This window comes from Medicago sativa, chromosome 6, assembly GCF_051527215.1.
Source record: "Medicago sativa cultivar Bolivia chromosome 6, Bolivia_mono, whole genome shotgun sequence".
NCBI lineage: Eukaryota > Viridiplantae > Streptophyta > Magnoliopsida > Fabales > Fabaceae > Medicago > Medicago sativa.
Window position 1 is genome coordinate 51,996,150 of NC_140754.1, and position 23,030 is coordinate 52,019,179.

The following is a 23,030-nucleotide window of genomic DNA, read 5'->3' on the forward strand; positions in this document are numbered from 1 at the left end:
GGGGGCGAGCAGACCCCCTGTTCAGTAGTAGCTCACTCCGGCGAGTCATGACAGTCCAGAACCTTCAAAAATCACCTTCTTCCTTCCTTTGTTTGCATGTTTAGCATACCCTTCATTTTTCTTTTCAATTTGCAACTTCACTTGCTCATGCATTTTCTTCACAAACTCAGCTTTGTCTTTTCCATCTTTATGCTTCAAAAGAGAATTGTTAGGCATAGGTAACAAGTCAAGTGGAGTTAGTGGGTTAAAACCATAAACAACTTCAAAAGGTGACATTTTTGTAGTACTATGCACCACACGATTGTAAGCAAATTCCACGTGGGGTAAACATTCTTCCCACATTCTTAAATTTCTTGTAAGAACACTTGTAAGAAGAGTAGAGAGGGTTCTATTTACTACCTCAATTTGACCATCTGTTTGAGGGTGACAATTTGTTGAGAAAAGTAACTTTGACCATCTGTCATGATCTGAAACTATACTCCTTGGAACTCCATGAATGCGCACAATCTCCTTGAAAAATAAATCAGCCACAGGGCTTGCATCATCTACCTTTTTGTATGCAATGAAATGTGTCATCTTGGAAAACCTGTCAACAACAACAAAAATAGAATCTTTCCCGTTCTTTGTTCCAGGTAAACCCAAAACAAAATCCATGGAAATGTCAACCCAAGGAAATTCAGGAGCTTGTAACGGTGTATAAAGACCATGAGGCAAACCTTTTGATTTGGCCTTTTTATTTCACACAACTTTTGGACATCAATTTTCATATGGGGCCAATAAAAATGTTCTTGCAGCAACTCTAAAGTTTTAACAAACCCAAAGTGTCCCATTAATCCCCCCTCATGCGCCTCTTTTAAAAGCAAAATTCTTATGGAACATTTTGGCACCCACAATCTTTTTTCTTTAAACAAATAGCCATTGTGCCTAAAATATCCATTAATGGCAGCATGTTCAAAAGCAAAAAACTTTGATGAAAAATCAATATCACTCTCATATAAACTCTTAATATGCTCAAGTCCGAAACTTTAGTTTCAAGAATGGAGAGTAAGGCATACCTTCTTGAAAGTGCATCTGCAACCACATCAACTTTACCTTTTTTGTGTTTAATCACATATGGAAATTGTTCAAGAAATTCAACCCATTTGGCATGTCTCTTGTTCAACTTACCTTGCCCTTTTAAATGTTTCTAAGATTCATGGTCACTATGAATGACAAATTCTTTGGGCAATAGGTAATGTTGCCAAGTTTGCAATGCTCTAAACAGAGCATACAATTCCTTATCATAAGTGAAGTAATTAAGGGAAGCACCCTTTAACTTCCCACTAAAATAAGCAATTGGATATCCTTCTTGCATCAAAACAACCCCAATTCCAACATTAGAAGCATCACATTCAATGTCAAATGATTTGGAAAAATTTGGCAATGCTAAAATTGGTGCTTTAGTGAAAGTTTCTTTAAGTGCAGCAAAAGCTTGCTCTTGTTTCTCACCCCATTTAAAAACAACATTTTTCTTAACAATCTCATTAAGTGGTGCAGTAATGGTGCTAAAATCTTCACAAACCTCCTATAGAAACTTGCTAAACCATGGAAACTTCTTACCTCACTTACATTTTTGGGTGGTGGCCAATCCTTGATTGCTCTTACCTTCTCTTCATCCATATGGATTCCCTTGGAGCTTACAACAAAACCTAAGAAAATTACATGATCCGTGAAAAAGACACATTTTTCCAAATTTGCAAACAAATGTTATTTTGTTAAAACTTCTAAAACAACCCTGAAATGACCATAATGTTCTTCTAAATTTTTGTTATATATCAAGATATCATCAAAATACACAACAACAAATTTTCCCAAAAATTCCCTCAAGACATGGTTCATAAGTCTCATAAAAGTACTTGGTGCATTAGTTAAACCAAACGGCATAACCATCCACTCATACAAACCATATTTTGTTTTAAAAGCAGTTTTCCATTCATCTCCCTCTCTAATTCTTATTTTGTGATAGCCACTTTTCAAATCAATCTTAGAAAATAAACATGCACCAAACAATTGATCAAGTAAATCATCTAGCCTAGGAATTGGATGTCTATACTTAATGGTGATATTGTTAACAGCCCTACAATCAGTGACATTCTCCAACTACCATCTTTTTTTGGAACTAGAATAACAGGGACAACACAAGGACTTAAACTTTCTCTTACCCATCCTTTACTTACCAATTCAGCAACTTGATTTTGAATTTCTTGAGTTTGTTGGGGATTGCTTCGGTAGGCTGGACGGTTTGGAAAAGATGCTCATGGAATGAGGTCAATGTGATGTTCAATACCTCTTAAAGGTGGTAGCCCATTCGGTATCTCTTTAGGGAACAACGCCTCAAACTCCTGAAAAAGAAATTCAACACAACTTGGAAATTATTGAGTGTTAGGAGTGTTAGTAAACAAAGCCACCTCTTTGCAAAATAGAAAATATAGGGGTTGTTTGCTAACAATGGCATTCTTTATTTCTTATTTTTTTGCCATGAAACTTTCTTTCTTTTCTTTCTTTTTCTGTTTTTGCGCATATTTTTCTTTCATTTTCTTTTGATCTTCTCTTACATCATTAGGACTCAATGGTGCAAGAATAATTTTTTTACAAAAGTGCAAAAAGGAATACTTATTACTTCGGCCATCATGTTGCACTCCTCTATCAAATTGTCATGGCCTTCCTAACAACAAATGACAAGCTTCCATTGGTACTACATCACACACAACAACATCTTTATACTTCCCATTTTTAAAACAAACCTCTACTTGTTTGTCAACAAGAATTTCTACTCTTTCACTAAGCCATTGAAGTTTGTAAGGCCTAGGGTGAGGTCTTGTTTCTAATTCTAATTTACCCACCATGTGTGCACTACCAACATTAGTACAACTACCTCCATCAATAATTAGAGAACATACCTTTCCATGCACTAAGCATCTTGTATGGAAAAGGATTTCCTTTTGATTTGATTCTTCCTCCTTGGCTTGGTTTCCCAACATCCTTCTAATCATGAGAAAGTCACCATTTTCACCATCCTCCTCTTCTTCTCCTCCTTCATCATTCACGACGCCCTCCTCCTCCTCAAGATCTTCATTCTCTTCAATTAACATAGTTCTCTTTGTAGGACATTGAGAGGCTATGTGTCCTTGACCTTGGCACTTGATGTAACAGCCCGATTTTCGCTAGATTTATTTTATTATTTATTTATGTGTGTTATATGTGCTCTTATGTGATTATTTGCCTCTGTGTGTATTTTTGGTCAGGAATTGTAGAATTCGGTGTTAGGAGGGTATTTTAGTCATTTTTGACTTAAGGGTATTTTGGACATTTTGAGAGTAAGGGTAATTTAGTAATTTTGTTGAGGATTATTTTTAGTTCTTAGTGAGAGTTGTTATTTTACTAAGTGCTAGGGAGATGTAGTAATTTATTTTATTACCGGTAGTTGACCGTTAGTATTACATTTTACCGTTAAGTGAGTAATAACATTTTGGGTTAGAATAGAAATGGGTTAGGCCCATTAAGGCATTGTGAGTTAAGCCCAAATAGGTGAACCTATATAAACTCTTGTTAGTAGAGAAAGAGGGTTTTTTTTTCACCAACATTTGCAATTGAGAAGAGATAGAGATAGGGAGAAGATAAGGGGTTGAAGAGGAAGGCTAGAGCTAGAAGAGGAATTCATTATCTAGGAGCTAAATTGAAGCTTGAGTTAGAAATTCTTGATGATAGAGGTAAGAGGGTTAGACTTCACTCATAATTTCATAACTTTTCCTTTTACCCATTTTTATGAAATTGATGAATTGAATCTAATTGTTGTAAATTCGTGCATGATTGTTGTTGTTATGTTTGAGAACATGATATGTATCATAATTGTATGATTGTATGTGAATTAACATGTTGAAATACATAAATATTGGTATATTGTGTTCTTGAGCAAATTTGATGAGAAATGAAGTTATGGTGTTGAATTGTGCATGAATTTGTGTTCATTAGTTGTTGTTGATGATTGTTGAACTGTTGGAACCAAATTGGTATAACTGGAATCGTTGTTTATGGATTTGTGAGGAGATTTGTGGTTGTGTTGGTGTTTTGAGAAAATTTTATGATTTTGATGAAATGAGCCATTTTGTTGTTTCTAATGCTTGAATCATGTTTGTTTAAGTGTATTGAATCTATATTGACCTATAAACACTTTCTGGAACTTGTTTTGGTGAATTGGGGATTTGAAAATTGGATTTTGGGGTGAAATGGGTTGAACCCGAAAGTTTGATTTCTGAACTAAAGAAGCTCGTGTTCAGAAGCTCCTGTTCAGAAGCTCGTGTTCAAAAGCTCCTGATCAGAAGCGAGTCTGTTCAGAAGCTCCTGTTCAGAAGCTCGTGTTCATAAGCTCCTATTCAGAAGCTCTTGTTCAGAAGCTCCTGATCAGAAGCTCGTGTTCAGAAGCTCGTGTTTAGAAGCTCCTGTTCATAAGCGAGCCTGTTCAGACAGCACGCCCTGTTTTGCGTTCTTGCGTCTTTTTCTCACATTTCTGTTTTGATTTGGCTTTTGACGTAAGCACGAAAGTTGTAGATAATTTAATTAGATTTCCAATGGCTTTGGATTGACTTGAAAATGTTTTATGGATTTTATGTTATGACGTAAATACTCAAAGTGGGTTTTGAGGAAATTTTAAGAAAACTTAGTATAACTTATTCCAAGTTAGTCCAAAACCAATGGTTGGTTTCTAAACTTCAAAACTTATGTATTAGAGGTTAAATTGAGGTGTTTTATGAGTATTTAACTTATGTATTGTTTACTCAAATTTGATCTTCCCTTTGAAAAATGTTTTGGTTTTGCAAAACGATAAAGAGAGACGAACTTTGTGATTTTCATGAATTCGTCGTATTTGGGCGGTGAAACACCAAAGTATCCTCTACTGCACCCACATGTGGCCTAGAGGTATACTTAGTTGAGGCATTGGAACTTGTTTACTTGGTTTTGGCTTAAATGCTCAATTATTTCTAATGTTGTGATTTTGAGAGACGAACTTGATTGAAAATGATTTTTGAGAACCAATTGCCTATGGATCCTTTATGGATGGTTGTTATACCTTATGAGAAGATGATTGGTGGTGTATATATGTGACAACTATATGTTTCTTGAATTATGGATGTTGTTGGTGATTGTATATATGTTAAGTGGTGGTGAATTGTTGTTGATTGCATATATACAAGTATTGGTGATGTTGAGGTGATTTGTTTGTGTGAACATATGTATTGTAGTCGAGTCATATGTTCATGCATTCATGACTGATGGTGTCGGATTTTATATCCAATTGAGGTGATTACGATGTTTTTGTTGCATTGAAGGTGACGACCTTGAAGCAATTTGGTACCACATACATCTAGACGAGTCTAGAGCCATTGCATACATTGTTAGTGAATTGAAATGCATTTGAGTTGTGCATGATGATTGAATTTGTTAATTGTTAATTGACATGGTTGAAACTGTGATACCTGTATGATACACTTGTTGATATGAACTTGGAATGATGATATTGAATGACCTTAAATGATATGAATGTTGTGAATACTTATGAGTACATGTATGATTTGTTATGCATCGTTCTTGGATATATCTTTCATTCCCAATGTTCTTGTTTATTTTACCATGGATTATGATGATGTAATGCTAACCCTAAGTGGTTTACCACCTACCTTTCTGTATGGACGGGTAGATGGAGTGCAGGATGCTTAGACTGTTTGCTTGATGTTACCGAGGAGCGGAGTTCCTCTTTTTATGTGCAAGTGTCTAGATTTGGGCTCTGATCTAGGATAGAATTTGCATGTTGGATTCTGTTAATTATGTAGTTTGGAGTTGAGATAATGTTTGTATCTGAGATCATTGAGATGTATTTACTATCTGTTTTATCTTGGTTTTCGGGTGTCAAACATTGATTACGTTTGAACCTTTTTAACCGGTGATATCTTATTTTTTCTTGGGAAGGGAAAAAGTAAGCAAAACCCTTGAGAATCGAGGTCCGGGAGTTGTTTTCGCTACGGGAAGGTGTTAGGCACCCATAACGACTATAGTATCCTATAGGAACCGTCTTTAATTTCTACGCGCGCGCTTTATTTTTAAATGCTATTTTGAAAGAGAATATTAAGCCTAAGAGTTTTCTAAGTGGAGAATTGGAGGGAGAAGAATGTGTTTGAATTTTTATTTTATTTGAATTGAAGGAATTTTGATTCCTTGCCTACGTACCCGTTTAAGGGATCAAATCCACCGTAATTCTCTTCCAAAAATGTTTTTGTTTTTATTGGTTGATTTTAAGTTTGAAAATTGGAATTTGAAGAATGAGAGGGAGAGGCCTCAAGGGCATAAGATTGGAAAAAGGTGAGGTGGAATTAGTTATTTTGCAAAAATGAAAGTCAAAGTATGATTAAAATTCATTAAAATTTGATTAAGAAAATAAAAGGAAAATCAATGGGATTTTGATCCCAAGGTTTATTATGAAAAAGGATTTGAGTGATGTTGTTCATATTTTTTGGAAGAAAGATTTTTCTAAGTGTAAAGCCTAAGCATTCATCTAAACATACAATCCTAAACATACATCTAAACATGCATATCCTAGCCATATATCTAAAGTGAGGTGTGTGCATGTGTCGGTGTTTGTGTCGGTGTACATTATTAGAGTCCATAGTCCTTATTACATCATTGGCCTAGATACATTCTATGGTCTTGCAAGAAATTTAAAGGCATAAAGTAAAATATTACAAGATTCCTAAGTCTTTACATTCTAAGCTTTGCATGAATCTTAAAGTGTAGGAAGATAAAAACCAAGAATGTGAGATGGAAGATGAAATGCTTATGGGATGCATGAAACATGAAATAAAATGGTTAGTAGGATAAGGCATGGTAGAATAGAAACTAGAAGCAAAAGAAACTACTAAAGAAATTGACACAAGGTAATGAAATTTTAACCTAGAAGTAACAAGATGCACCTAAAATTTACCATGACATCAAGCCAAGTATATGACCCATAATCCTCATATCATGCCAACTTTCTAAAGAGTTAATCACATTCAATGATATGAGCATAATGAGGATATATTCAAGGCAAGAATCATGATATATTTATGCATATTTGGCATTTTATCTATAAACATAACTTGCGAACCAAGCAATTTAAACAAAATCCACACACATGCAGCAAAAGCATATACAAACAGTAGCTAAAACTTCACAAAATCATATAGTATAGGTCACAAACATTCATCAAGAAATTGGGATTAGAATCAAGCAAATTTTCACCCATTTTTAATACAAAACATCACAAAATAGCAAGAAAGTCACCACATTATTCTTATCAATTTTTAATAGGCTAGAAACATCACAAAAATACCACAAAACTATCAAGAAATGTGTATGAAAATACTTAGAATTTTTAAAGGATTTCTGGACACAAGAGCACATAAAACTTTCACAAATTTAACAAACATAGTAAACAATTAACAAGAAAATACTACATATTTTTTAAATCAAGACTTAACACATAACAACATCACAAAAATGTCAAGAAAATGATCAAGAACACATAGAATTTTTTTTAGGATTTTTTATGAAAAATTTTGGACAGGCAGGGGTATAAATAGCAAGAAAGCAGCAGGAATATGCAGGAAAGGGGGGGGGGCGCATAGCAAATCAATGAAATTGGGCCCAAAAGCAAGAATCTAACGGGTTAGGGTTTGGAGGCGGGTTAAACCATGGGTTAAACCGATTCATTGGCCTATATAAGGCCTTGAACCGGTTTTGGTTCATTTTCCATCCCTACTTCTCTCTCTAATGGAAACTAGAGAGAGAGAGTCTGCAACAGACTCTTCTTCTCCGATCGTCCTCTTCTTTTCTCCGACGTGGTGTCCAACGGTGGCGCCACCGCGTCGGAGCTCCAAACCACTCCATTTCTAAACCTAATCACATCATCTTAATGCTCTTTCTCTCCTCTACGTGATTCTGAAACTAGTTTTCTAAAAAGATCTTTGGATCGGTGTAGATCTAGAAAAGAAACTTACGGTTTCAGACTTTTCAAAGCTCTTCGAAATCTTTTGAAACGAGGCTCTAATCTGAACTATTTTCACTGCTGATTATGAATATGAACTCGTATTCACGAAATAAACGGTGAATCTTCGTGGATTTATGTTTTAGGGTTTTGACTTCAAGTTTTTCGAATCTCTTTCAATCTTTTTCAAACAAACAAGTCTCAGGACTTGTTATCCTACTTGATTCACCGTTTATTTTTGTTCACGGGCCTTCGATGAAGATTTGAGACAAAAACGAGAAGGTTTTTTTGAGATTACCTGGATTTTGATGTAGATTCGAACAGAAATCCTTGAGAAAGTCTTTGATCCTTCTTCTTCTCGCTCTCTCTGGCTGTGATCGTGCTAATCCACTGGATTTGCGCTTGAATTGCAGTCGTTATAGTTCGATGATGATGATTCTTTGGTGAATCTCTGAGAACTAACATGAAATCCACTTCAATTTTGTTCAATTTGTGATTCTGGCAACTTAGGGTTTACGTGACTTCTTGTGAATTTCTTGTTTTCTTGTGAAATTGAACCAGTTTGATGATTGTGATGGTTCTGTGATATTGAATTTGGCGTGAATTGACTGGATTTGGATGGTTTTGTGGTGGATTGTGTTTCTGGAAATTCAATTAGGGTTTGAAGATGATGAAACTCTTCATCGTGTTCTTCAGATTTTGTGGCTTTTTGATCTGTTTGATGGAGAGAGAGAAAAATGAAATGTGTTTGTGTGAGTTGGCAGGAAATGAATGGGCCTCTGTACTATTGCATTGATGACACAGCCTTATATAGGCTGACATGTGGACCTCTGGACCAATATGTGACTGCCACGTGTTTGGACTTGCTGACTTGGACAATAACTTGGACAAAAGGGCTAATCTGGAAATTCTAAGACTAAAAGGACCAACCTCTAAATTAAAAAAAAAAACTATTCTGCAAAAATTGAAATCTCGAAATAAGAAAGGACTTAAAAATAAAATTTGAACCTAGGAAAAGGACTTGAATGCAATTTCAGAATTTTTTTTAGGACTAAAATGAAATTAAAGTAAAATTGAATTTAAAATTGGCAAAATGGAAAATAACGTAAAGTGAAACGATTAAAATTGACGAAACGGACTAAAATGAACCAATTACCTAAATGAGGTACTTTAAAGTAACCTCTCTGCCGAAATTTCGTGTGAAATGACCAAAATGCCCCTAGGGACTAAAACGACTCGAAATGACTCAAATGCAATTTAAAAATGGTTTTTTAACAGAGAATTGAAGCAAGAGCTTATACAAGCAAAATTAAAAGACTCAGAGACAATTTTAAGAGACTAAACATAGCTTTAACACATGAAAAGACTAAAATGCCCCTAGGGGCTAAACTGACTCAAAATGACTTCGAATGCAATTTTTGGAATGGATTTTGACATAGAATTGAAATGAAGACTTATTCAAACTTTTTGAAAGGACTCAAACAATTTTTAAAAGACTGAAAGAAATTTTAACATAGGAAATGACTAAAATACCCTTCTACGTGCATTTTGCAAGTAATGTTGAAATAAAATGCAGAGAAAGATGTAATTGATCAGAGACATATCAAATGACTTGAAATGCAAGAAGAGAAGAATTGAGTTAGTATTTTTAGGTCCAAAATTAGGGTATAACACTATCCAGAGATTTGGTGATGTTATTCACTTGGTTTATATATATGTTCCGCTGCTATGTTATGAACTTGATAATTTATACATGTATGTTTGTTTTGTTTGATGGCGTAGCATCTATTTCTAAAATATATTCGTATATTCGCGCGTTTTACCGCTTATTAGAAGTAGGGTGTTACAAGTTGGTATCAGAGCCGTGGTCAGTCCTTGTCCAGACTAGTATACGTTGATATTTCCTGCTAGTATGCGAATGCTAGTGGATTACCTTCGGTACTTGTTTGTTGTTCTGTTGTTCTTATCTGTTAGTTGGTTTTGTGTAGAAGTGAGATGGCTGGTGGTAGAGATGATGCAACGATTGCGCAGGCTTTTGCTTCGATGGCTCAGATGTTGGCTCAGGCTAAGGAGCAGGCGGCGGTTGGTCATCGTGACCCTGGAGAGGCTGAAGAGCAGAGGCTTGATTGTTTTTTGCAAAACAGTCCGCTGACGTTCAAGGGTAGGTATGACCCGGATGGAGATCAGTCATGGATGCAGGCCATGGAGAGGATCTTTTGTGCTATGGTGACTAGTGAGGATCAGAAAGTCAGATTGGCTACTCATATGCTTGCTGAGGAGGCTGAGTATTGGTGGACCAATGCTAAGGGAAGGCTTAAGGCCGATGGTGGAGTTGTGACTTGGGCTAGGTTCAAGACTGAGTTTTTGAGGAAGTACTTTCTTGAGGATTTGAGGACTAAGAAGGAAGTGGAATTCTTGAACTTGAAGCAAGAGAACCGTTCAGTGGCTGAGTATGCTGCAAAGTTTAAAGAGCTTTCAAGGTTTTGTCCGTACATCAATGCGGAGGATGCTATGGTTTCTAAGTGTGTGAAGTTTGAAAGTGGTTTGAGGCCTGACATCTATCAGTACATGTGTATTCAGGAGATCCGTGACTTTGACACCTTGGTGAACAAGTGTCGTATGTTTGATGACGCTGGAAGGGCTAAAGCTAATCACTACAAGGCTTAGAATGAGAAGAAGGGAAAAGGTCATGGATTTGGGAAGTCGTATAATAAGGACAAAGGGAAGAAGAAAGAATCTGGTGGAGGCTCTAAGCCGAATGTTGCTGAGGTGAGATGCTACAAGTGTGGAGGTTTGGGTCATTACTCTAATGATTGCAAGAAGGGTGATAGTTGCTACAAGTGTGGGGAAGCAGGTCACAAGGCTTTTTAGTGCAAGAAGGAGATCACTTGCTACAATTGTGGTGAGAAGGGGCATATCAGTACTAAGTGTACCAAGCCGAAGAAGGCGGCAGGGAAGGTGTTTGCATTGAAAGCGGAAGAGGTGGGGCATCCGGATAATCTCATCCGAGGTATGTGTTTTATCAATAGTACTCTTTTGATTGCAATTATTGATACTGGTGCTACTCATTCTTTTATTGCGGTTAGTTATATTGAGCGTTTGGGTTTGGTTGTGAATCTGTTGTCTCGAGGGATGATTATCGACACCCCAGCTAGTGGTTCAATGACTACTTCTTTTGTGTGTTCTAAGTGTCCTGTTAGCTTTGGTAATGTTGATTTTGAGCTGTATCTTGTGTGTCTTCCGTTGAAGCATATGGACGTGATTTTCGGTATGGATTGGATGTTGACTTTTGGTGTTAACATTAATTGTTTGACCAAGAGTATAACGTTTTCTAAGCCGGTAGCTGAGGAAGGTGGGAAGTTCTTGACCGTGGAGCAAGTGAAGAAGTCTTTGGACGGTGAAGCTAGTGTGTTCATGATGTTTGCTACCTTGAAGGAAAGTAGTGAGAAAGGAGTTGGTGATTTGCCGGTAGTGCAAGAGTTTCCAGAAGTATCTTTGGACGACATTACCGAGTGACCGCCGGAGAGGGATGTTGAGTTTGTAATTGATTTGGTACCAGGAACGAGTCTTATTTCGATTGCCCTGTATCGGATGTCTGCATCAGAGTTGGGTGAGTTGAAGAAGCAGTTGGAAGAGTTGCTTGAGAAGCAGTTTATCAGGCCGAGTGTTTCTCCGTGGGGTGCTCCTGTGTTGTTGGTTAAGAAGAAGGATGGAAGCATGAGGTTGCGTGTGGATTATCGATAGTTGAACAAGGTGACGATTAAGAATCGATATCCGCTTCCGAGGATTGATGATTTGATGGATCAGTTGGTTGGTGCGGAAGTGTTCAACAAGATTGATTTGAGATCAGGATATCATCAGATTAGAGTGAAGGCGGAAGATATATCCAAAACTGCATTCCGAACAAGGTATGGACACTATGAGTATTATGTGATTCCATTTGGGGTATCTAATGCGCCAGGTGTTTTCATGGAATATATGAATAGAATATTTCATCCGTTTCTGGATCGTTTTGTGGTGGTGTTTATCGATGATATTTTGGTGTATTCAAAGTCTGAAGAAGAGCATACCGAGCATTTGAGGATTGTGTTGCAAGTTTTGAAGGAGAAGTAGTTGTTTGCTAAGGTTTCGAAGTGTGAGTTTTGGTTGCAGAAAGTGAGTTTCCTTGGTCATGTGATTTATGAAGGTGGTATTGTCGTGGATCCGTCGAAAGTTGATGCAGTGTTGCAGTGGGAGTCACCTAAGTTTGTTTTTGAGGTTAGAAGCTTTCTTGGTTTGGCAGGTTATTATCAGAGGTTCATTGAAGGATTCACTAAGTTGGTGTTGCCATTGACGCAGTTGACTCGGAAAGGGCAAGCTTATGTTTGGGATGCTAAGTGTGAGAAGAGTTTCCAAGAATTGAAGAAGAGGTTGACTTCAGCTCCAGTGTTGATTTTGCCGAATCCAAAGGAATCATTTGTTGTGTATTATGATGCATCTAAGATGGGTCTAGGTGATGTGCTTATGCAGAATCGTCAGGTTGTGGCTTATGCTTTGAGGTAGTTGAAAGTGCATGAGAAGAATTATCCGACTCACGATTTGGAATTAGCGGCCGTTGTGTATGTGTTGAAGAATTGGAGGCATTATCTGTATGGTTTTAAGTTTGAAGTGTTCAGTGATCACAAGAGTTTGAGGTACTTGTTTGACCAGAAGTAGTTGAATATGAGGCAGATGAGATGGTTGGAGTATCTTCCTGGAAAGGCGAATGTTGTTGCTGATGCTATGAGTAGGAAGTCGTTACATATGTCTGCTTTGATGGTTAAAGAGTTGGAGTTGATTGAGCAGTTTCGAGATTTGAGTTTGGTTAGTGAGTTGACGCCGGATGGTGTGAGGTTGGGAATGTTGAAGCTGACGAGTAATATTTTGGAAGAGATTAAGAATGGTCAGAAGGAAGATTTGGAACTTGTAGATCGAGTGGTGTTGGTTAATCAAGGTAAGGGTGTGTCATATCCTAATTTTGGACCTAAAAATACTAACTCAATTCTTCTTTTCTTGCATTTTAAGTCATTTGAACTGTCTCTGATCAACTGCATCTTTCTCTGCATTTTATTTCAATGTTATTTGCAAAATTCACATAGAAGGGTATTTTAGTCATTTCCTGTGTTAAAATCTCTTTCAGTCTTTCAAAAATTTGTTTGAGTCCTTCCAATTAGTTTGAGTAAGTCTTTGTTCCCATTCTATGTCAAAATCCATTTCAAAAATTGCATTTGAAGTCATTTTGAGTCGTTTTAGCCCCCAGGGGCATTTTGGTCATTTCACACGAAATTTCGGCAGAGAGAGGTTACTTTAAAGTACCTCATTTAAGCCATTGGTTCGTTTTAGTCCGTTTTGTCAATTTTAATCGTTTCGCTTTACGTTATTTCCAAATTACATTTTTTACCAATTTTATTATTAATTACCTTTTTAGTCCTTTTTTGTCACTTTTGCAGTCTAGTCCCTTATTTTTAGTCATTTGCAAATAGGTCCAAAAGTTAGTTACAGTCCAGTGCCACATGGCAGTTTGTCATTGGTCCAGATACTCCAGTCATCAGCTATATAAGCCACATCACAGTCAAGGTCAAAGATACCATTCATTTCTTTACACATCATCAAAACAGAATTTTCCTTCTCTCTCCACCAAAAAACAGATCAAAGAAGCTAGAAACTCAAGAACAGTATGAATGTTGCATGAATCTCCATGAACATTCATACGAATTCTTCAAGATTCCAGAAACAAATCCGTTTCGAACCAACACAATCTCACCTCGAATCATCACAAATTGATCCCTTCAAGATCGAAATTCACCAAGAGGCGAATTCCTCAAACCCTAACCGTTCCTAGAGCTTCGGATTCATGTCAAATTTTCACCAATTCAACACTGAAACTATCAATTCATGACTGTATCCATCGTAATTCATCACAAGAACAACGAACACAACAACAAACTCACGCAAAGGGAATCAACAGCAACGCCAGTTTTCGGATCAGAAGCACGAAAGGGAAGTAGAAGCTACGGCGGCGAAGAGAGAAGAGCAACCTTCGTTGATTCTCCGTTCACATACAAGAGAGGTAGCTCGCCGCACCTTTTTATTTTGTTTGAAGTTGTGGAATAGAAATATAGATCTATAAGTCTGAGTGAGTCTCTTCGAAATTTCGACCACAAATCTAGAAAGAGCATGGAAAGAGGTTCAAGAAACTGAAAAAATTGTTTGATTCTGAAAAATTTTCCTCGCCGGCGCCGGAAACTAACTCCGGCCGCCGCGACGGAGCTTAGTGTCTCACCGGAGAAGATGAATCTTCATCTTCCTCCGGTTGCTTTTCCAGGTTCGTGGTTGAAGAAAAGAAGAGAGTTTCTCTCTCTAGTTTAACCTAGAGAGAGAAACGAGTGGAGGATTATGTTGGTTTTCCTATGTTTCATGCTTATATACCCCCCTGTGATCACATGCATGCGCGTCTTTGGTCATACAGTGCTCCATCATGCTTTCAGCTGTTAGATCTAGGGTTAAGGGGGACTGGATCAATCCAACGCCCCTGGTGCGTTTGGATGATCCAGGATCCATTTTCCCTTGGGCCTAAGCTTCTTTTCTGCGCAGATCACAGTTTCTTGCATTTTTCTTGCTATTTTAACACTGCCTAATGCTGTTTACACCATTGTTCTTACTAAAACCCTTTAAAAAAATTCCAAAAAAATTTACTCAAGGTTTTCTTGTTGTTTTCAATGAGTTTTGATGTGTTTTGCATGTTAATTTTGATGGAAAACACATGGAAATATTTGTCCCCTTTGTTAATTCAATTTTTTCCACTTTTTATTAAAATTCTTGTTAAAGAACTTCTAAAAACTTTGTGAACCCCCTTGCAACTATCTTTGGCACCTAAAACTTGTTTCTCATGATATTTTGGTATGTTGAAAATTGATAAAAATATATAGGGAGTTTTCTTGTGACTTTGTGTTACTCTTTGTTAATTTCTTGTGAAATTTTTGCATATTCTTGTTCCTAAAATCTTGCTATGGTGTATTGATCCTTGGTATGAGAATTTGCAATGTGTATGCCCCTGATTTAGAGTTGTTCTTTACTGTTTTGGAGTTTGATTTGTTAGTTTCTTGCGTTACAAGTCATGTGAATAATTCTATGAGGAATTAAAGTGCAAAATAGGCCTAAAATGCTTCATAATTGCTTAGTTTAATGCTTCTCTCTAATCCTCATTGTTAAAATTGAAATGAAACCTTTAAAAATTGATAGAAGTATGAGGATTAGGGGTTATGTATTGACTTTGCTTTTGTGGTCAAGTTTGAGGTATGTTTTGCCTTTGTTTTGGTGTATCTTGAAATTTTGTGATGTTTACTTGCTTACATACTATGCTACATACTATGCTACTAACCCTTTATTTCATGTTTCATTCATCCATAAGCATCTCATACTCCATCCTTCCTCTTCATTTTAATTCCTTGTACTTTAAGTTTTACCAAGACTTAGTATGTAAAAACTTAGGAATTCTTGTATTTTACTTTTATGCGATTTTAAATTTCTTGCAAGACCATAGAATGTATCTAGGCCAATGATGTAAAGGACAATGGACTCTAATGATGTACACCGACACAAGCACCGACACATGCACACACCTCACTTTAGATGTATGGCTAGGATATGCATGTTTAGATGTATGTTTAGGATTGTATGTTTAGATGAATGTTTAGGTTTTACACTTAGAAAAAAATCAATTTTCCAAAAAAATGTGAACAACTTCACTCAAATATTTTTCTTAATAAACCTTGGGATCAAAATCCCATTGAATTTTCCTTTTATTTTCTTAATCAAAATTTCAATGAACTTTAATCAAACTTTGACTTCCTTTCTCAAAATAACTAATCAAACCCCACTTTTTCTTAAATATCATGCCTTTGAGGCCTCTCAATCTCCATTCTTCAAACTCTAATTTTCAAACTTAAAATCAACCAACAAAAAACAAAAACATTTTTGGAAGAGAACTACGGTGGATTTGATCCCTTAAACGGGTACGTAGGCAAGGAACAAAATTCCTTAAATTCAACTAAAATAAAAACTCAAACACATTCTTCTCCCTCCAACTCTTCACTTAGAATACTCTTAGGTTTAATAACATCTTTTCTAATAGCATTTAAAAATAAAGCGCGCGCGTAGAAATTAAAGACGGTTCCTATAGGATACTATAGTCGTTATGGGTGCCTAACACCTTCTCGTAGCGAAAACAACTCCCGGACCTCGATTCTCAAGGGTTTTGCTTGCTTTTTCCCTTCCCAAGAAAAAATAAGATATCACTGGTTTAAAAGGTTCAAACGTAATCAATGTTTGACACCCGAAAACCAAGATAAAACAGGGTGGAGACTTCATATTGGATGAGAACGGTGTTTTGATGTTTTGTGACCGTGTTTGTGTACAAGATGTTCTTAAACTTAAGAGACGGATTTTGGAAGAAGGTCACAGAAGTAGTTTGAGTATTCATCCAGGAGCGACTAAGATGTATCAGGATTTGAAGAGGTTGTTTTGGTGGCCTGGAATGAAGAAAGAGATTGTAGAGTTTGTGTATGCTTGTTTGGTTTGTCAGAAGTCTAAGATTGAACATCAGAGACCGTCAGGTTTGATGCAACCGTTGTTTATTCCAGAGTGGAAGTGGGATAGTATCTCTATGGATTTTGTTGGAGCTTTGCCGAAGACTGTGAAGGGTTTCAATTCGATTTGGGTAATTGTTGATCGGTTGACGAAGTCGGCACATTTTGTTCCTATTAAGACCGGTATGTCTGTGGCAAAGTTGGCTGAGATCTACATTGAACAGATTATTAGATTGCATGGTATTCCTTCTAGTATTGTGTCGGATCGGGATCTGAGGTTTACTTCTAAGTTTTGGGAGAGTTTGCAAGTTGCTTTGGGAACTAAGTTGAGGTTGTGTTCTGCTTATCATCCGCAGACTGATGGTCAGACGGAGAGGACTATTCAGAGCTTAGAGGATTTGTTGGGAGCTTGTGTGTTGGAGCAAGGTGTCAGCTGGGTTGAATGTTTGTCATTGATTGAGTTTACTTACAACAACAATTTTCATTCTAGTATCGGAATGACACCGTTTGAGGCTTTGTATGGTCGGAGGTGTATGACTCCTTTGTGTTGGTATGAGTCAGGAGAAAGTGCCTTGTTAGGACCGGATGTGGTGCAAGAGACAACCGAGAAGGACAAGATGATTCAGGAGAAGATGGGAGCGTCTCAGAGTAGGCAGAAGATTTATCAAGATAAGAGGAGGAAGGACATTGAGTTTCAGGTTGGTGATTATGTGTTTTTGAGAGTGAATCCTGTAACTGGTGTTGGTCGTGCTTTGAAGTGTCAGAAGTTGACTCCTCGTTTTGTTGGACCATTCGAGATTGTAGAGAAGGTTGGGGTTGTAGCCTATCGGATTGCGTTACCGCCATCTTTGTGGAATCTTCATGATGTGTTTCATGTGTCTCAGTTGTGGAAGTATGTGTATGATGCGTCTCATGTGATTCAAGTGGATGATTTGGAAGTAAGAGATAATTTGATCGTTGAGACTTGGCCAGTTAGGATTGAGGATCGTGAAGTGAAGCGTTTGCGTGGAAAGGAGATCGTTTTGGTTAAAGTGATTTGGGTTGGACCGATTGGTGAGAGTGCCACTTGGGAATCGGAGAGTAGGATAAAGGTTTCGTATCCAGAGTTGTTTCCTTCACTTAATTTTGGAGGGCGAAAATTCTTTTTAGTGGGGGAGAGTTGTAACATCCCGATTTTCGCAAGATTTATTTTATTATTTATTTATGTGTGTTATATGTGCTCTTATGTGATTATTTGCCTCTGTGTATATTTTGTTGGAACAAAATGTGTTTAACAATAAACCTTCAGAGTTTTGATGATAACAAGGTATTAAAAATTCACAATTGGAATTGCTAATATTTGTTCATCAACATAATTGAAGCTTAGAAGCTCCTGAAGGCAAAGTGCTTCTGAAGACGAGTGCTCCTGAAGGCAAAGCGCTCCTGAAGACGAGTGCTCCTGAATACTAGTGCTTCTGAAGACTAGAGGTCCTGAAGTGCCATGTCATCAGAAGCTGCCTTATCAGAAGTTATTTTCACCAAAAGTTGAAGATCAACTGGATTTGTAAAATTCAAGAGTTGTTCATGGATCAAAATTCGTCTAAAGATAGCAGAAGACTAGTGGAACGTTGCAACGGTCATTTCAATTGTATTTGAAGGCATTTGCTTGCAAAAGGAACAAAGGCATTGACATTGTACTATGCACGAACTGTACAACCACCTTCTCCACTACTCTGTTTTGTGTCTCTGCTACAAGACAAAATAACAGCTCTGAATGTACAACCAAGCCTGCAGAAATATTCCCTCTCAACTGGAATGGATTTGAAATTGGTTCTTCATAGGACAACAACCAAATCAGGAAAAAGATCATTCTTGAAAGATCAAGCTTCAACATCGACTCTTTTTGATGTGTTGGCAATTTTACAACGTCTCTTTCACACCTCTATATAAAGGAGTGAAGACTTAGAGATTGGCATACGACTCAACTACAATTTACAAGCGCCAAAACTCTGCTGAAATTGTTCTGCTTTCAAAGTCACTTAGAATTTTTGTTTCTCAAGTTCATATCTTAGAAATTCTAAAGTCTTAGAGTCTGTATCTGATTTGTATTGTAAGCACCTCTGATTGTATATCAAGTGTTCAACCTCAAATAATTTTCTGTGTAATTTTGTTTGTTTAGAAGTCTCTTGTAGTTGTGCTTGAGCATAGAAGTCTCTTGATTGTGTTCTTGAGAATAGGAAGATTCTTGCAAAGTGTGCTTGAGCAAAGGAAGTCTCTTGCTGTGTGCTTGAGCAATTGTAATCAGATATTACATTATAGTGAACTCTCCTTGGAAGTGCAAGGGGGACAGGACTACTTCCGGTTTGTGGAAGGAACCTGTATAATTGCTTTGTGTCTTTCTTCTTCTCTCTCTGTTTTTATCCACTGCATTTAGATTCTGATTATCACTTCAGAAGCTGTTTCACTTTGCTTCTGTTCAGTGTGTTCAATTTAGGAGAAACGAAGAAAATTTCAAAACGCAATTCAACCCCCCTTCTTGTGTTTTTCTCACCTTCAATTGGTATCTAGAGCCTTGGTTTGTTGTCTTAACACTTAACAGTGTAACAGAAAAAGATCTGAGAAAAACATGTCTGGTGAATCTCCTAATGGATCTGGTGGATCTGGTCCTAGTCATACTAATGTTGCATATGACTGCGGTGACAACAAGAAATCTAACTTTGGAAAGATTCCTAAGTTCAATGGAGATCCTACAGAATTTTCTTGGTGGAAAACCAACTTCTACAGCTATATCATGGGTTTAGATGAAGAACTATGGGATATACTTGAAGAGGGAGTTGGTGACTTAGTTCTTGATGAAGAAGGAGCTGCTGTTGATAGAAATAAACATACTCCTGCCTTGAAGAAACTTTACAAGAAGCATCATATTATCAGAGGAGCACTTGTCACTGCTATTCCTAAAGCAGAGTACATGAAGATGAGTGACAAGTCAACTGCTAAAGCAATGTTTGCTTCTCTTTGTGCCAACTATGAAGGCAACAAGAAAGTTAGAGAAGCAAAGGCTCTTTTGCTGGTTCATCAGTATGAGTTGTTCAAGATGAAGGATGATGAAACTATTGAGGAGATGTACTCAAGGTTTCAAACCTTAGTCTCTGGACTGCAAATACTGAAAAAGAGTTAAGTTGCTTCTGATCATGTTAGCAAGATACTCAGAAGTTTGCCTGCTAGATGGAGACCTAAGGTGACTGCCATTGAGGAAGCTAAAGATTTAAATACTTTAAGTGTTGAAGATCTTGTTAGTTCTCTCAAAGTTCATGAGTTAAGTCTTAATGAACATAAGTCTACTAAGAAGAGTAAGTCAATAGCTCTTCCATCCAAAGGCAAGTCATCAAAAGCTCTCAAAGTAGTTGAATCTGAAGAAGAAGAACCATCTGGTTCAGATTCTGAAGAAGATGCTGCTGAGATGGCTATGCTCTCCAACAGACTTCAGTATCTGGCCAAGAAGAATAGAAAGTTTCTGACTAGAAGGAGTAACTCCAGAAGCTCAAAGAGAGAAGATCAGAAGGGTTGCTTCAACTGTAAGAAGCCTGGACATTTCATTGTTGATTGCCCTGATCTTCAGAAGGATAAATCAAAGGACAAGTTAAAGAAGTCAACCTTTAAACCAAGCAAATTCAAGAAGCAGATTAAACAGAGTTTAATGGCCACCTGGGATGATTTGGGAAGTGAATCTGGATCTGATAAAGAGGAAGCTGATGAAGATGCAAAGATAGCTGTTGGGTTGGAAGAAACAACAACTTCAGAAGCTGGATCAGAATCAGATTCATAAGAAGAAAATGAGGTATATTCTAAAATTCCCAAAGAAGGATTGATTGAGTCTCTTAAAGAACTCCTTACACACTTTGAAGTAAGAACCAATGAGTTGAAGGATTTAAAAGAAAAATATGTTGATTTAATGAAACAACAAGAAAAAACTCTATTGGATCTAAAGGCTTTTGAAGAAGGACTTAGGGCTTTGACTTCATTTGTAAAACTTATGGAGACAAGCTCAGGTTCTTATGTCAGAAGCTACAAGAAAAGTGTAATGGAAAACCTTTAAGCAACCATGAGATTGCTCTTGAAGATTTTATCATGTCTGGCATTGACAGAAGCAGAGTTGCTTCTATGATTTATAGCATTTACAAGAACAATGGCAGAGGAATTGGTTTTTCAGAAGTGAAAACTAAGAAAACCAATCTTAAATCCTGTTGTGAATGCATCAAGGAAGGATTGAAAACAGTTTTTGTACCTGAAGGTGTTAAAGGAGAAATTGTGGTTCAGTCAGAACCTAAAGCTTCTGGCTCTAAGGCTAAGATTGCATCAAAGCTAAAGAACCTTAAGTCTAAGGTTGTTACTAACTCTGAATCCAAGACCTCAAAGATCAGGATTCTAATGGATCTGAATCAGATTCAGAAGAAGAAAATGAGGTATATTCTAAAATTCCCAAAGAAGAATTGATTGAGTCTCTTAAATAACTCCTTACACACTTTGAAGTAAGTACTAATGAGTTGAAGGATTTAAAAGAAAAATATGTTGATTTAATGAAACAACAAGAATCAACTCTATTGGATCTAAAGGCTTCTAAAGAAGGACTTAGAGGATTTGACTTCATTTGTAAAACTTATGAAGAAAAGCTCAGGTTCTTATGTCAGAAGCTACAAGAAAAGTGTAATGGAGAACCTGTAAACAACCATGAGATTGCTCTTGAAGATTTTATCATGTCAGGCATTGACAGAAGCAGAGTTGCTTATATGATTTATAACATTTACAAGATCAATGGCAGAGGAATTGGTTTTTCAGAAGTGAAAACTAAGAAAATCAATCTTAAATCCTATTGTGAATGCATCAAGGAAGGATTGAAAACAGTTTTTGTACCTGAAGGTGTAAAAGGTGAAACTGTGGTTCAGTCAGAACCTGAAGCTTCTGGCTCTAAGGCTAAGATTGCATCAAAGCCAAAGAACCTTAAGTTTACGGTTGTGACTAACTCTGAATCCAAGACCTCAAAGATCAGGATTCTAAAGAGATCAGAATCTGTTCCTCAAAGTCTGTTGAAACTAGAATCTAAGATCCTAAAGTCTGGTATTCAGAAGAACAAAACAGTTTCTGCTTCTGAAATACCAAAACCAAAAGGTGTTAAACCTAAGGTGATGGTTAATCAGAAGCAACCTAAATCACATCCTAAAGAACAAAAACTGAAGAGTAGAACTTCAAGTACTAACCTTCCAGGACCCATGGCACAATGGGTACCTAAATCTAAACTTGTGAAAAATGCAGATATGTGTAAGAGCAATACCAAAGCAGAAATCATGGCACCTAGACAGCGGTTGCTCAAGACACATGACAGGAGAGAAGTCCATGTTCCTCAAACTAACAATGAAAGAAGGAGGAAATGTGAAATTTGGAGGCAACCAGTCTGGCAAGATCGTTGGTACAGGAACAATTGGTAATTCCTCTACCTCAATTAATAACGTATGGTTGGTAGAAGGTCTTGAACATAACCTATTGAGCATTAGTCAATTTTGTGACAATGGTTATGATGTGTTATTTGAAAAAGCCAACTTTACTGTAATCAACAAGGAAGAAAAATCCATTGTGTTCAAGGGAAAGAGAGTGGAAAATGTCTATAAAATCAACTTCTCTGAACTGGTTGACCAGAGGGTAATTTGCCTTCTGTCAGTGAATGATAAGAAATGGATGTGGCGTAGAAGGTTGGGACATGCTAAAGGCCTTCCAGACATTGACTATCATTCAGATGCACTTTGTGGTGCATGCTAGAAAGGGAAGATTGTGAAATCATCTTTTAAAACAAAAGACATTGTTTCAACCTCCAGACCCTTAGAACTACTCCATATTGATTTATTTGGACCAGTCAGTACTGCATCCTTATATGGAAGTAAATATGAATTAGTCATTGTTGATGATTATAGCAGATGGACTTGGGTGAAATTCCGGAGAAGTATAGATTATGCATATGATGTATTTAGTAACTTCTGCACACAAATTCAATCTGAAAAAGAATCAAAGATTTTGAAAATTAGAAGTGATCATGGTGGAGAATTTGAAAATGAGCCATTTGAAGCTTTTTGTGAAAAACATGGAATTGTCCATGAATTCTCTTCTCCTAGAACTCCACAACAAAATAGGGTTGTAGAAAGAAAGAATAGAACTTTACAAGAAATGGCCAGAACCATGATCCATGAAAACAATTTAGCAAAGCATTTTTGGGCAGAAGTAGTGAATACAACATGTTATGTCCAGAATAGGATATATATCAGACCTATCTTGGAGAAAACAACATATGAACTCTTTAAAGGAAGAAAACACAATATCTCTTACTTTCATCAATTTGGATG

At 36.9% G+C, this 23,030-nt stretch overlaps 1 pseudogene; it reads left to right on the forward strand.

Annotated features, from left to right (window-relative positions):
* Positions 1-10,279: 10,279 nt before the first annotated feature.
* LOC146915559 (uncharacterized) lies at positions 10,280-21,135 on the forward strand (annotated as a pseudogene).
* The last annotated feature ends 1,895 nt before the right edge of the window (positions 21,136-23,030 follow it).